Raw genomic sequence first — 13,834 nt, 5'->3', positions numbered from 1 at the left:
GAAGAACTATCCAGGAAGGTGGAAGAGGATGAACTAAGGGGCCAAGAAGGAATGCGCAAAGCATGCCTGGGAGATTAGTCTGGCTAGAACCAAGGGTTCCAGGAGGGAGGAGAGTGGCGATAAGGCTAGACAGGCAGGATGCTGAATGCCAGGCGAATGCACCTGGATTAGATCCACTCCCTCTTAGTCAGTGAGGATGACAACCACTGCAGGCTGGCCCTCATGGTAGAGAAAAGAAGTCTTGTCCTCTCTTGTTCCAAGCATATTAGTCCAGTCTCCTCCACGAGGTTATAAATAACAGCCACCATTTAGTGCACACCTGCTGTATATGAGGCCCTGAGCTACGTGCCTCACATACATCAGCTCATGGCTCCTTCCCAACACCCCGAGTACTTGGTACTGTTATCCTCATTTTGCAAGCAGGGAGCTGAGGCTAAAGGAGGTGAAGGCAACTGCCCAAGTCCCAACCCACTCACTCATTCACTTAACAGTGCTGGCTGGCCCTGGGGTTACAGGCCTGCGACAAGGGGGCACTCCCTCCAGCCACGCCAGGTTCAAGGGCTTCCCACCTAAGCTGGGCTGCTTCTCCACAACTCTCCCGATTAATTCCTCAAGGTCAGCATTTACTAAGCACACAGCAGGAGCTTAATAAAGCACACTAAACAGACAGAATAGTGGCTGCCAGAGGCTGGGAGTAGGGGGAAACAGTTGTTTCAAGAATATTAAAGCTTCAGTTTTACAAGATAATTTCTGGAGCTCTGTTGCACAACAATGTAAATATACTTAATGCTACTGAACTGTACAAATGGTTAAAATGTACACTTAAGATTTTACATTTGCCAGGCGCAGTGGCTCATGCCTGTAATCCCAGCACTTTGGGAGGCCGAGGAGGGTGGATCACGAGGTCAGGAGTTCAAGACCAGCCTGGCCAACATGATGAAACCCCGTCTCTACTAAAAAAAATACAAAATTTAGCCGAGGGTGGTGGCGGGTGCCTGTAATCCCAGCTACTTGGGAGGCTGAGGCAGAGAATTGCTTGAACCCGGGAGGCGGAGGTTGCAGTGAGCTGAGATTATGCCACTGCACTCCAGCCTGGGCAACAGAGTGAGACTCCATCTCAAAAACAAAAAACAAACGAAAAAAAGATTTTACATTCAGTGTTTTTTTAACCACAATTTAAAAATTTTTTTATACAAAGCACACTTCCTAATTGATTGAGTGGCTGCCAATATCTTACACTGTTAATTATCTGATGCTGGAAGAGACTCTAGAATATTTCTAATCCAATAAACCACCAAAACGGAGAGTTGGAAAGAGGAGGTAAATTGCCCAAGGCTGCACGAATAAGTGGTGCCAGGTGAAAACAAGGCTCCACATGGAGGACAGGGGCTGGGGGGGGGCTCACACCTGTAATCCCAACACTTTGGGAGGCCAAGGTGGGAGAATTGCTTGAGGCCAGGAGTTCAAGACCAGAGACCAGCCTGGGCAACAGAGCACAACCCCGTCTCTATCAAAAAAAAAAAAAAATTTTTTTTTTCATTATCTGAGCATGGGGCCTGCACCTATAGTCCCAGCTACTCGGGAGGCTAAGGCAGGAGGATCACTTGAGCCCAGGAGTTGGAGGCTGCAGTGAGCTGCTTGCGTCCCTGTGTTCCAGCCCAGGCAACAAAGCAAGACCCTGTCTCTAAAAAAAAAAAAAAGAAGAAGGGGCTGAGTACGGTGGCTCATGCCTGTAATCCCAGCACTTTGGGAGGCCAAGGCAGGTGGATCACCTGAGGTCAGGAGTTTGAGACCAGCCTGGCCAACATGGTGAAACTCCATCTCTATTAAAAATACAAAAATTAGCCAGGTATGGTGGCAGGCACCTGTAATCCCAGCTACTTGGGAGGTTGAGGCAGGAGAATCACTTGAACGCAGGAGGCAGAGGTTGCAGTGAGCCGAGATAGTGCCATTGCACTCCAGCCTGGGCAACAAAAGCAAAAGTCTGTCTCAAAAATAAATAAATAAATAAAATAGAAGAAGGGCAGAGAGGCAGATGGCAAAATAGATGGCACAAGGCAGGAAGGTCAGAAGCCAGGGTTCAAGTTTTGCTTCTTTCACTTAATGAGTTTTGTGACCTTAGATAAGATACTTATTCTCTCTGAGTATCATTTTCCTAACCTATAAGAAGGCAATTAAAAGTAACAAACTTTAGCCAGTGCGGTGGCTCACGCCTATAACCCCAGCACTTTGGGAGGCCGAGGGAGGTGGATCACTTGAGGTTAGGAGTTCGAGACCAGCCTGGCCAACATGGCAAAACCCCATCTCTACTAAAAATACAAAAATTAGAAGGCATGGAGGCACGCGCCTGTAATCCCAGCTACTCAGGAGGCTGAAGCAGGAGAATCGCTTGAACCTGGGAAGCAGAGGTTGCAGTGAGCTGAGATCCTGCCACTGCACTCCAGCCTAGGCAACAGAGTGAGACTCTGTCTCAAAAACAAAAGTAACAAACTTCACAAGATTATGTATGAATTAAATAAAATTATATACAGCTAATGTAATGTGCATAGAAAACACTTGGCCAACTATAAATTACTTTATCAACACTAGTTATTAATATTAAATATCTGTTCATAGGTTTAAAAAGCCCTGCCAGAATATTAAAATCTGATTAAACCAGACCAAAAAAAAAATCCTACTCTCACCTGTTCAGGGACTTGCACACAGGGGGTCTTCAGTGAGTGAGAGTAGAACTGAATTACACTTCAAGTTTTATCTACCCCAATCCTCTCCCTCCAACCCACAGCCCAGCTGCATCAGCCATGCCAGGACCAAGCCGAGGGTAGGAAGCCGGTGTAATTGTCTGCCTCTCTGGCTGCATTCCTTAGCTAAATATAAATGATTTGTCCAGGCTATTGTGTGAAATTATCCATAATCCCTCTCCTCCCCTCCCCATTACTTATGATGGCAAGCTAGCTGCGTATCTCTATAGCAAAGCATATATTCAACATTCTCTGCGGCTATTTTCAGTAAAGAGAAGGGAGCTGGCAGGTATATATAGGGATCCTCGCATGAGTCTTCAGTTTTCTCCACTAGTCCAGGAAAGCTTCCCGGAGGAGGAAATACCTCAGTCACCCCAGGGAAAAGGACAGCTGCAGGTCAGAAGGGCATGCGCACATAATGAGAGATTGGGTCTCTGAACCAAGAGTTACCAGGTAAGGCAGGTAAGCCCTTGCCTTCTTACCCCCGTTTTGGTGATGCGAGAAAAACGTAGCTCAGGGGATCCCATACTAGCCCAAGCTTCCCCAAACAATACAGGCATTTGGGGGAAGATGAAGAAGTGACTCGTATATTTTTCAAAGAGGGAGGAGATCCAAGACTCCAGTTCCAAGATGTACAAGTACAAATATTGCTCTTACAACAACAAGCCGGTTTCTTGTTTGCATCTTTTTTTAAAAACCACAAGAAAGTTTTTTGAAGTCCCAAACTTGAATGCACAGATGGGCTAGATCTCCAACTTCGGGGTGTGCCAGAGTCCTGTCACTCGGAGTGCTGATCTTCCAGCAGTGGCCCAGGGAGTGGTCGCGGGTGCCGGGGGGCTGCAGGCCATATCCCAGCCCTGCCCGAAGGCCCCCTGGCCCTCTCTGGGGTCCTTGTATGGACTGTCCCAAGCGGTGCACTGGGTCACACAGTCGGAAACCCTTGCCGGCCCCGGGGTACTCCCTTTCTGAAACGGTCTTCCTCGGAGCCATCCCCTGGAGGACCCCACTTCGCTCGGTGCCCGGGCCCCGCACCCATCCTCCCCTTCCCGGCCCGCTTCCCGCACGGCGCCTACTCTGTTCCTCGTCCTCTCGTCCCACCGCCGCCCTGCCCACACCGCCTCCCGTGGGCGCCCCCGGCCGCTCCCCCTTCTCGGGTCCCGGCCTGGGGGTGCCCAGCCCGCCCGGCGCCGGCTCAAGGCCGCGCAACTCCGCACGCTCTCGAGAACCGCCTCGCCGCCCGCCGCCCGGGCCGCACTCACCGCGCCCGCAGGACTTGGGGGTCTCCGCTCCGCTCGCGCTCCGGCACCGCCGCCGCCGCCAGCGGAAACAGGGGGCGGGGCCTGCCCGGGAATGGCGAGCCTGCGGGGCGGGGCTGCCTGGGGGGCGGAGCGGGGAGGGGCGGGGCAGAGAAGGAGTGCGGGGCTGAGGGGGGCGCCAGCGCCAGTGCCCTGCACCGCCCCAGGCTGGGTCCCCTGCGTTAAAGGAGGGGGAGCCCGGGGACGGGGCACGGGGCCCGCGAGGAACGGGTGCTCTCCCGGGGTTCCGGAAGCCCCCCTCCCCGCCCCGCCGCCCGCATGCCCCGACCGGCCTCTCCTCCGAGGTGCTATGATCACGCCTTCCCCCTGCGGCGAACGGGCCTCTTCCCAGGGTAGGGGCGGGGAGGTCCGGGCCTGCCAATGCGCTCTCCTGGGCTCTGCGCCCACACGGCACCCAAGGGCCTTCCTGGCCCAGGCCTCAGCTCTCTCCCTCGCGCCGGGCTGCCTGGCCTCGCCACCCCACCCCCACACCTACGAACCCCTTCCCTGGTGCTTCGGGCGGTCTGTAGGAGATGCTGACAGCGCGGGTGTGTGTTGGAGCCTGCCTGAGACACCTCCTGCAGAAAGAGCCATGCCTCCCCAGGAGCTGGCGGCCTCCAAGGGCGGCTACAGGGCACTGTGTGCGGGAGGGGTGCACTAAGGCAGGAGAAACTCCAGCTAGGCATGTCTGGCCCGGGCGCTTTTCCAGGCCTGGATTTTATGTGTTTTTTGTTTTGTTTTGTTTTGTTTTTTCTTGAGACAAGGACTCACTCTGTTGCCCAGGCAGGAGTGCAGTGGTGCGATCACGGCTCACTGCAGCCTCGACTTCCTGGGCTCAAGTGATCCCGCCTCAGCCTCCAGAGTAGTTGGGACTGTAGGCGCGCACCACCACGTCCAGCTAAGTTTTTGATATTTTTTTTGTACAGACGGTGGTCTCCCTGGGCTCAAGCCATCCTCCTGCCTCTGCCTCCCAAAGTGCTGGGATTATAGGCCCGGATTCTTAAAGCTAGAAGGCCTAAACTTGTTTCCAAAGAGCACTAAAACGCCGTCTCTTCTCATCATTACTGTCATCAAAAATGTCTTCTAGGCCAGGTGCGGTGGCTCACGCGTGTAATCCCAGGACTTTGGGGGGCCCAGGTGGAAGGATTGCTTGAGCTCCGGAACTCAGGAATTCAAGAACAGCCTGGGCAACACAGGGAAACCCCATCTCAAAAAAAAAAAAAAAAAAATGTTTTAATTAACCGGGTGTGGTGGCACACCCCTGTAGTCCCAGCTGCTCCGGAGGCTGAGGCTCAGGCGTTGGAGGCTGCAGTAAACTAGGATCATGCCACTCTACTCCAGCCTGGGCAGCAGAGGGAGACCCTGTCTTTAAAAGTGAAAATTTTAAAAATTTTAAATAAACTGTATTCTGTGCTTCCCATGTGTTCTACCATTGCACTAAGCTTGACTTGGGACAAGTTTTTAAAACCTGGCTATAATCACCAGGGTCGCTTTTGCTTTCTGCTAATGAGACTGGAAGTTTCCACTCATCTTCTGGGCCCCTTTCTGTTAACACACATGCAATCTTGTTTTTGTCTATTAGACTAAACCCATAACCTATCTCCTTCTGATCTCCCTTTCCCCACAAGGAAAATATTCTCCTTCCACATTTTGCTTCATCCAAAGCCTTGTTCAATGCCCCTAACAAAGTCTTCCCAAGGAAACCCCACCAGCCCCAATCTCTCCAGTCACTACGGCAGAGTTGGGTACATGTACCCAACTCTGCCCAGGCTCCAGAAGAGAAAACTGGGTCTCAGAGAGGGAAAGAGATATACCAGGATTGTCTGCCAGCAAGCCAACTCACTGGTAGACCATCGGATGCAGCCTGGTGAGGGAGTAGCCGCAGGACTTGGGAGCCAGACACACCTGTCTGAATCCTGGCTCTGCTTTTATGGGCTGGGACCTCTTCAGGCCTGTTTTCTCACCTGTGGAATGGGGCATAAGAATACCAACTACGGGTGCGGGCACGGTGGCTCACACCTGTAATCCCAGTACTTTGGGAGGCCGAGGCGGGTGGATTACCTGAGGTCAGGAGTTCGAGACCAGCCTGGCCAACATGGTGAAACCCCGTCTCTACTAAAAATACAAAAATTAGCCGGGCGTGGTGGCACATGCCTGTAATCCCAGCTACTCGGAGGGCTGAGGCAAGAGAATTGCTTGAGCCTGGGAGACGGAGGTTGCAGTGAGCCAAGATCGTGCCACTGCACTCCAGCCTGGTTGACAGAGCGAGATTGTCTCAAAAAAAAAAAAAAAAAAAAAAAGCCAATTCCACAGGGTTGATGGGCTGACCAAGATGATGGAGCAAAAGCACAACATGTGATGTGTGGTGACTGCTCAACAAATGCTAGCTTCATCCTGCCCTTTTTGGGTTTTGTTTTGTTTTGTTGTTTTTGAGACAGAGACTTGCTCTGCCACCCAGGCTGGAGGGCAGTTGTGCCATCATGGCTCACTGCAGCCTCAAACTCCTGGACTCAAGGATTCTCCTACCTCAGACTCCTAAGTAGCTGGGACCACAGGTACATGCCACCATACCCAGCTAATTGGGGTTTTTGTTTTTTTGTTTTGTAGAGACAGAGGCCTCACTGTGTTGCTCAAGCTAGTTTTGAACTCCTGGCCTCAAGCAGTCCTCCCACCTTGGCCTCCCAAAGTCCTCCTGCCCTTTAAAAAAAGATAGGTGGAGCACAGTGGCTCACACCTGTCATCCCAGCACTTTGGGAGGCCGAGGCAGGTGGATCACTCGAGCCCAGGAGTTCAAGACCAGACTGGCCAAAGTGGCAAAACCCCATCTCTACTAAAAATACACAAATTAGCCAGGCGTGCATGGGCATGGTGGCACATGCCTGTACGGGAGGCTGAGGTGAGAGGATTGCTTGAGCCAGGGACGTCAAGCCTACAGTGAACCATGATTATACCACTGCTCTCCAGCCTGGGTGACAGAGTGAGACTCTGTCTCAAATTAATTAATTAATTAATTAATTCGAGCAAATCTGAAATAATGGAATTCTGAAGTCTTAGAGATGGATGAAATCTTAGAAGAAACCCCTCAGCAATAACCCAGAAAATGGCTTCACTGCTCACTCTCCTTCACCACATTCAGAGATGAGTACCTCAGTGCCTCTGAGGGGCTGACAGCTGGAAGGAAGCTCTGAAGAAAAGCTGGAGAGGAGATGGGATTATTCAGCATAAAGGACACAAAGGTGACTAGTGGTCTGTGAAGCAGACACACTGATCGCGTCCACTAAGGACTAAACGCAAGTAAACCTGACAATGAGGCACCACCCTCTTGGGGAAGGGACTTACAAACACACGAAGTCACCGCTTATCATACCAGGCTTCTGAGGAAATGTCATTGAGTTTCCCTCCTGGAGGAGATTCCAAAAAATGCTGAGGAGTACCATATATCAGGTTAGATATAGGTAGGGTGACTGTATCCAGGTTTCAGGGGCACATCCTACTTACTCCTCTTGTCCTGGCACAGTTCCTAATAGTCCCCCTTTCACTCTGGAAATATCCTGGTGTGGATGATAAATTATATGCCACTTTAACTGTGAACAAAGGCAGGACTCCAAACAGCTCCTTCCAGGCCTGGATGTCAGCAACTCTGCTGGAATTTCTGGATCCCCGGGGACTTCAAAAGATAGCATGTCAGTTTATCCCCTTGAAATCACCAAATCAAATCAAAAATGACAATAGGCTAAAATTAAAGTCCCAGCCAACCACCCCAAGTCAAGCTTCAGGACTGTGCCTGCTGAACTGCGACACCTAGTGGCGAAAGTGCACGCTGCTGGAGCGGGGTTCCGCCAACACTTCACATTTGGCCATAGGTTTCAAGTGACTTGCAAAGCAGCTAACAGCTAACATGTACTAAGTGTTTATGTGCCAGGCACAGTTCTAAGTACTTTACATGTTCTAACCCATTGATCCTCACAACAACACCATGAGGTAGGTAGTAGCGTCACCATCCCGACATTTTTACAGATGAAGAAACTGAGGCTGAGACAGGTTAAGTAACTTCTCCAAGGTCATTTCACCAGTAAATGACTAAGCTAGGATATACCCCCAGGTTGTCTGGCTGGAGGGCCTGCACAGTTAACTACTGCTCCATCCAGACTGTAATGCACAAAGTTACTTCGGAGGACTCTTCCACCTGAAGAGACTTCCACCACCCCTCTGACATGGAGATGACGTGAGGGTGGACTGAGAGGTAGAGGTAGAATGTATGAAGAGTTCCACTCCCGGCCAGGCGCAGTGGCTTACGCCTATAATCCCAGCACTTCGGGAGGCTGAGGTGGGTGAATCACCTGAGGTCAGGAGTTTGAGACCAGCCTGGCCAACATGGTGAAACCTCATCTCCACTAAAAATACAAAAATTAGCCGGGCCTGTAATCCCAGCTACTCGGGAGGCTAAGACAGGAGAATCACTTGAACCTAGGAGGTGGAGGTTGCAGTGAGCCAAGATCCTGCCACTGCACTCCAGCCTGGGCAACAGGATGAGACTTCGTCTAAAAAAAAAAGAGTTCTACTCTCATGTCTACCAGTACAGAATAGTAGTTTCCACATCTATAAAAATCGCCTGGGCCTGGCGTGGTGGCTCATGCCTGTAATCCCAGCACTTTGGAAGGCCGAGGTGGGTGGCTCACCTGAGGTCAGGAGTTCGAGATCAGCCTGGCCAACGTGGTGAAACCCCGTCTCTACTAAAAATACAAAAATTAGCTGGGCGTGGTGTCGGGTGCCTGTAATCCCAGCTGCTTGGGAGGCTGACGCAGGAGAATCGCTTGAACCCGGGAGGGGGGCATTGCAGCGAGCCGAGATCGCGCCACTGCACTCCAGCCTGGGCGACAGAGCGAGACTCCGTCAAAAAAAAAAAAAAAAAAAAGTCGCCTGGGCACGGTGGCTCACACCTGTAATCTCAGCACTTTAGGAGGCCGAGGTGGGCGGATCACCTGAGGTCAGGAATTTGAGACCAGCCTGACCAACATGGTGAAACCGTGTCTCTACTAAAAATACAAAAAAATTAGCCAGGCGTAGTGGCGAACGCCTGTAATCCCAGCTACTCGGAGGCTGAGGCAGGAGACTTACTTGAACCTGGGAGGCGGAGGTTGCAGTGAGCAGAGATCGCGCCACCGCACTCCAGCCTGGGTAACAGAGCAAGACTCAGTCTCAAAAAAAAAAAAAAAAATGCTTTCCCAGGCGACCGCGGAAGATGGCGGAGGTGCAGGTCCTGGTGCTCGATGGTCGAGACCATCTCCTGGGCCGCCTGGCGGCCATCGTGGCTAAGCAGGTACTGCTGGGCCAGAAGGTGGTGGTCGTACGCTGCGAGGGCATCAACATTTCTGGCAATTTCTACAGAAACATGTTGCATGTTGAAGCACCTGGCTTTCCTCCACAAGCGGACGAACACCAACCCTTCCGGAGGCCCCTACCACTTCCGGGCGCCCCTACCACTTCCGGGCCCACAACGCATCTTCCGGCGTGCGGTGCCCGGCATGCTGCCCCACAGGACCAAGCGAGGCCAGGCCACCCTGGACCGCCTCAAGGTGTTTGACGGCATCCCACCGCCCTACGACGAGAAAAACCGGATGGTGGTTCCTGCTGCCCTCGAGATCGTGCGTCTGAAGCCTACAAGAAAGTTTGCCTATCTGGGGCGCCTGGCTCACGAGGTTGGCTGGAAGTACCAGGCAGTGACAGCCACCCTGGAGGAGAAGAGGAAGGAGAAGGCCAAGATCCACTACCGGAAGAAGAAACAGCTCATGAGGCTACGGAAACAGGCCGAAAAGAACGTGGAGAAGAAAATGGACAAATACACAGAGGTCCTCAAGACCCACAGACTCCTGGTCTGAGCCCAATAAAGACTGTTCATTCCTCATGCTTGGCCTGGCCTGCCCTTCGTCCATCGTCACCCTGGAATGTGCGGGACCCGGGGGCAGCAGCAGTCCGGGTGCCACAGGCAGCCTGGGACATAGGAAGCTGGGAGCAAGGAAAGGGTCTTAGTCACTGCCTTCTGAGGTTACTTGAAAGCACTCGGAGAATTGTGCAGGTGTAATTTATCTATGACCAATGGGAAGAGCAACCAGTTACTATTAGCAAAAGGGAGCCGGAAGACTAATTAGAGGGGCCCTACCTTGTGAGTGGAGCGTCTGTTTAACTTTCCACCTGGTCATATAACAATGCAGCTGTTAGAATGTGCAAGCGCTTGGGGACAGCATGAGCTTGCTGTTGTACAAAGCGTGTTTATAGAAGCATAGACTGGGAAGATGTGCCACCAAGGGGCTACAGGCATTGCCTTTGCTCCTCACCTGTATTTTGTAATCAGAATCAAATAAATTACTTTTAAAGAAAAAACAAAAATCAGGGCATTGCCTGGGCACAGTGGCTCACACCTGTAATCCCAGCACTTTGGGAGGCCCAGGTGGGGGATCACTTGAGCTCAGGAGTTTGAGACCAGCCTGGGCAACATAGTGAGCCCTTGTTTCCACTTTTTGTACCTTTTTTTTTAAGAAAAAGAGAAAAATAATAATAATAATTTTTTTAAAAAACAGGGCAAGAAACTAGACAAGGAGAAAACTTATAAACCATCAGTTAAATGCACACTGGAGCTGCTATTTTAAAGAAGCACATGCCAGAGTGAGGAAACAGTTCCTTACCTACCTCACCTCCTTGACCACATTCACTTGTGCAATTTGTCAGGTGGTTACTCGTCACTGACACCTACCAGGCATGAAGAGGACCTCAAATGCTAGAGCTCCCACAGTTGTCAAGGTGAGGCAGGGAAAAGTGACCAAAGACTGTTCTTCTGCTTCCATCTCAAATGTCCTCTTCTAACGGGTGCACATCATCCCAAGGGCCCCTCCTTTCCTCACCTTCTTTCTCCTCCAAGGCTCAAAGTGAGGCAGGTGGCAGAACTGAGAGGACCACAGGGGTCTTTTGTAAGTCTTTGTTATATAGGGCTGCCATGTGATTGTTGAGACATGCTTATTCTTTTTTAAAAAAAAAAAAGCATTTGTTGTTTATCTGAAATTCAAATTTAACTGAATATTCTGTTTTTAACTGCTAAATCTGGCAACTCTACTTTGTTACTGATTGTTGCTAAGACAATTAGAAAACATAGATTAGAAGAGGCTAGCAAACTTTGTAAAGAGCCAGATAGTAAATATTTTCAGTTTTGTAGGGTACACAGTCTCTGTCCCAGCTGCTCAGCTCTGCCATTGAAGCAGGAGAGCGGTCATAAAAAATACATAAATAAATGAGCATGACTGTGTTCCAATAAAACTTTATTTACAAAAACAGGCATCAGGGACCATACCAGACTGTGTGTTTTTCAAATTGGGGCCTTCAGACTCCTGGCTATCCTCAGATGTCTTGTGGGGGTGAGAGTGGGCTGGATCCAAGTTTCCAAGTGTAAAAAACAGAAAGATTGATCAAAAGCATTGAGCGTAATGAGTGTCAGTAATTCTGTGGGTGGGTGTGTGCGTACGTGTGTGTGTGTATGTGACCTGAGATGGGTCACTGCCTACATAAAGCATGCACTTCTGGAGTAGGAGGGTGTCTGGAGCCACCTAGGTTTTACAAGGTCGTGGTCTGAAGAAGAGCAGATTCTATGTCTGGGATTGCTGATGGTCAGCATGTACTCTTTAAAGACAAAAATGCACAGACAACGTTGTAAAATCAGACAGTAAATACAGAGGCCAAGAAAGGCAGAATGCCCCTGCAAAATGTCTTCAGGTATAGCTAAAGCTGTTGGCATTTGTCCACTTGATGTACAGTATTCAGAAACACACGGGAACTATCTGCAAGTGCTTCTGTGTGTGCGTGTGCATGCGCACACGTGCTCACACGTGGACATGTACACCATCTATCAGAACAGGTGGGTAACAACTGAGGAATTTGCATGGTTGGTTGGAATCAATAAATGTAACAGTAATAGCCATATCAGCATTTGTATCAGCTTTCTTACTGAACTTAGAATATTCCTATGTGTTTATCAAGGGCAATTCCACGGTTTAAAATCACTTTAAATTCTGCCCTACAGACCAAAACCACCTATAAAAGTTCTGACCTATTAAAAGCATTGAACCCAAACACAAACTTCCCAGCGCACAGAAGATGTTAATATGTCTGCAGCAGAAGTTGTGGGGATCACAGTGCGAGCTAAAGACAAAGAATTAGATGAGCCTCAGCCTATGGCAGGCCAGGTGAAAAATGTAGGCATGTATATATGTCCTAAAATAAGTCAGTCATCAGTGAAGTGTTTTAAATAAGAGAGTGACATGATTAGATTTGCATTTTGAGGGCCAGGCGCGGTGGCTCACGCCTGTAATCCCAGCACTTTGGGAGGCCGAGGCGGGCGGATCATGAGGTCAGGAGATCGAGACCATCCTGGCTAAAACGGTGAAACCCCGTCTCTACCAAAAATACAAAAAATTAGCTGGGCTTGGTGGCAGGCACCTGTAGACCCAGCTACTTGGGAGGCTGAGGCAGGAGAATGGCGTGAACCCGGGAGGCAGAGCTTGCAGTGAGCCGAGATCACACCACTGCACTCCAGCCTGGGCAACAGAGCGAGACTCCGTCTCAAAAAAAAAAAAAAAAAAAAAAAAAAAAAAGCATTTTGAGACTATCACTCTGGCCATAGCGTAGAGAACAAATTAGAGAGGCAGGAGTCAGAAAGGATAAAGGAGGCTTTAGCAGTGATCTCGGCACAAGAGGAAGTTAGCTTGGTGCAGGTTGGTGGTGGTGAAAAAGGAGTAATATGGATAGACTTAAGAGAGAGTTAAAAGGTGAAATTTTCCTGGCTAACACGGTGAAACCCCGTCTCTACTAAAAATACAAAAAAGTAGCTGGGCGTGGTGGCGGGCGCCTGTAGTCCCAGCTACTCGGGAGGCTGAGGCAGGAGAATGGCATGAACCCGGGAGGCGGAGCTTGCAGTGAGCCGAGATTGTGCCACTGCACTCTGGCCTGGGCGAAAGAGCGAGACTCTGTCTCAAAAAAAAAAAAAAAAAAAAGTGAAATTTACATCAGCAACGAACATAAGGAATAAGAGAAAGGAAGGTGTAAAGAAAGACACATCGTCCAGGTTCAATGGTTCCTATCTGTAATCCTAGCACTTTGGGAACCCAAAATGGGAGGATGGCTTGAGGCCAGAAGTTTGAGACCAGCCTAGGCAACATAATGAAACCCCCATCTCTACAAAAATTAGCCAGCCATGCTGGTGTGCACCTGTGGTCCCAGCTTCTTGGGAGATGGAGATGGGAGGATCACTGGAGCACAGGAGTTCAAGGCTGTAGTGAGCTGTGATCATGCCACTGTACTCCAGCCTTTGCAACAGAGTAAAACCGTGTCAAAAAAAAAAAAAAAAAAAAAGGACTTATTATGTTTTATTATGTTCTGGCCATTCTAAGAGGATGGTTGGTGGAGTAATTAACTGAGTTAAGAAACAGTGGAAGAGGACTAGATGTAAAGGGAAAGATGCCGAATTCAAGGAAGATTAGAGCTAATAAGTGTCCATCAGATTTAGTAAGTTGAAGGTCACCGGGGAACTTGGCAAAAGCCATTTGTTTGTTATGATGAGGCAGAGACCTGTGTTGGAGGGGCTGAGACGGGAGTAGGGACTGAGGAATAAAACTGGTAAAACGATTCTTTCAAGAAAATTGGCTGTGGATGGGAAGACACATAGGGCAGATTGCTGAAGGAGACTGTAAATCAAGGGAGGGTTGGGGAATTTTATGGGAGAATTGAGCCCATTTAAAACTCAGAGGCAAAGCC

General features: G+C 49.9%; 1 protein-coding gene and 1 pseudogene across 3 annotated transcripts in view; one reads left to right on the top strand and one right to left on the bottom strand.

Annotated features, from left to right (window-relative positions):
- TSPAN9 (tetraspanin 9) overlaps positions 1 to 4,294 on the bottom strand; it is a 206,323-nt gene extending 202,029 nt beyond the window's left edge. The window contains exon 1 of one of the 3 annotated variants that reach the window (XM_024256972.3): positions 4,001 to 4,294. The gene's annotated coding sequence lies outside the window, so the exon portion shown is untranslated. The remainder of the gene's footprint in view (positions 1 to 4,000) is intronic. The other 2 variants (XM_063711993.1, XM_063711991.1) reach the window with 2 other exon arrangements.
- A 4,962-nt stretch (positions 4,295 to 9,256) lies between these two features.
- On the top strand, positions 9,257 to 11,926 carry LOC129049393 (large ribosomal subunit protein uL13-like; annotated as a pseudogene).
- The last annotated feature ends 1,908 nt before the right edge of the window (positions 11,927 to 13,834 follow it).

Source organism: Pongo abelii, chromosome 10 (assembly GCF_028885655.2).
Source record: "Pongo abelii isolate AG06213 chromosome 10, NHGRI_mPonAbe1-v2.0_pri, whole genome shotgun sequence".
NCBI classification, from domain to species: domain Eukaryota; kingdom Metazoa; phylum Chordata; class Mammalia; order Primates; family Hominidae; genus Pongo; species Pongo abelii.
The sequence above is the reverse complement of the archived record's forward strand: the minus strand, read 5'-3'. Positions and strand labels throughout refer to the sequence as shown.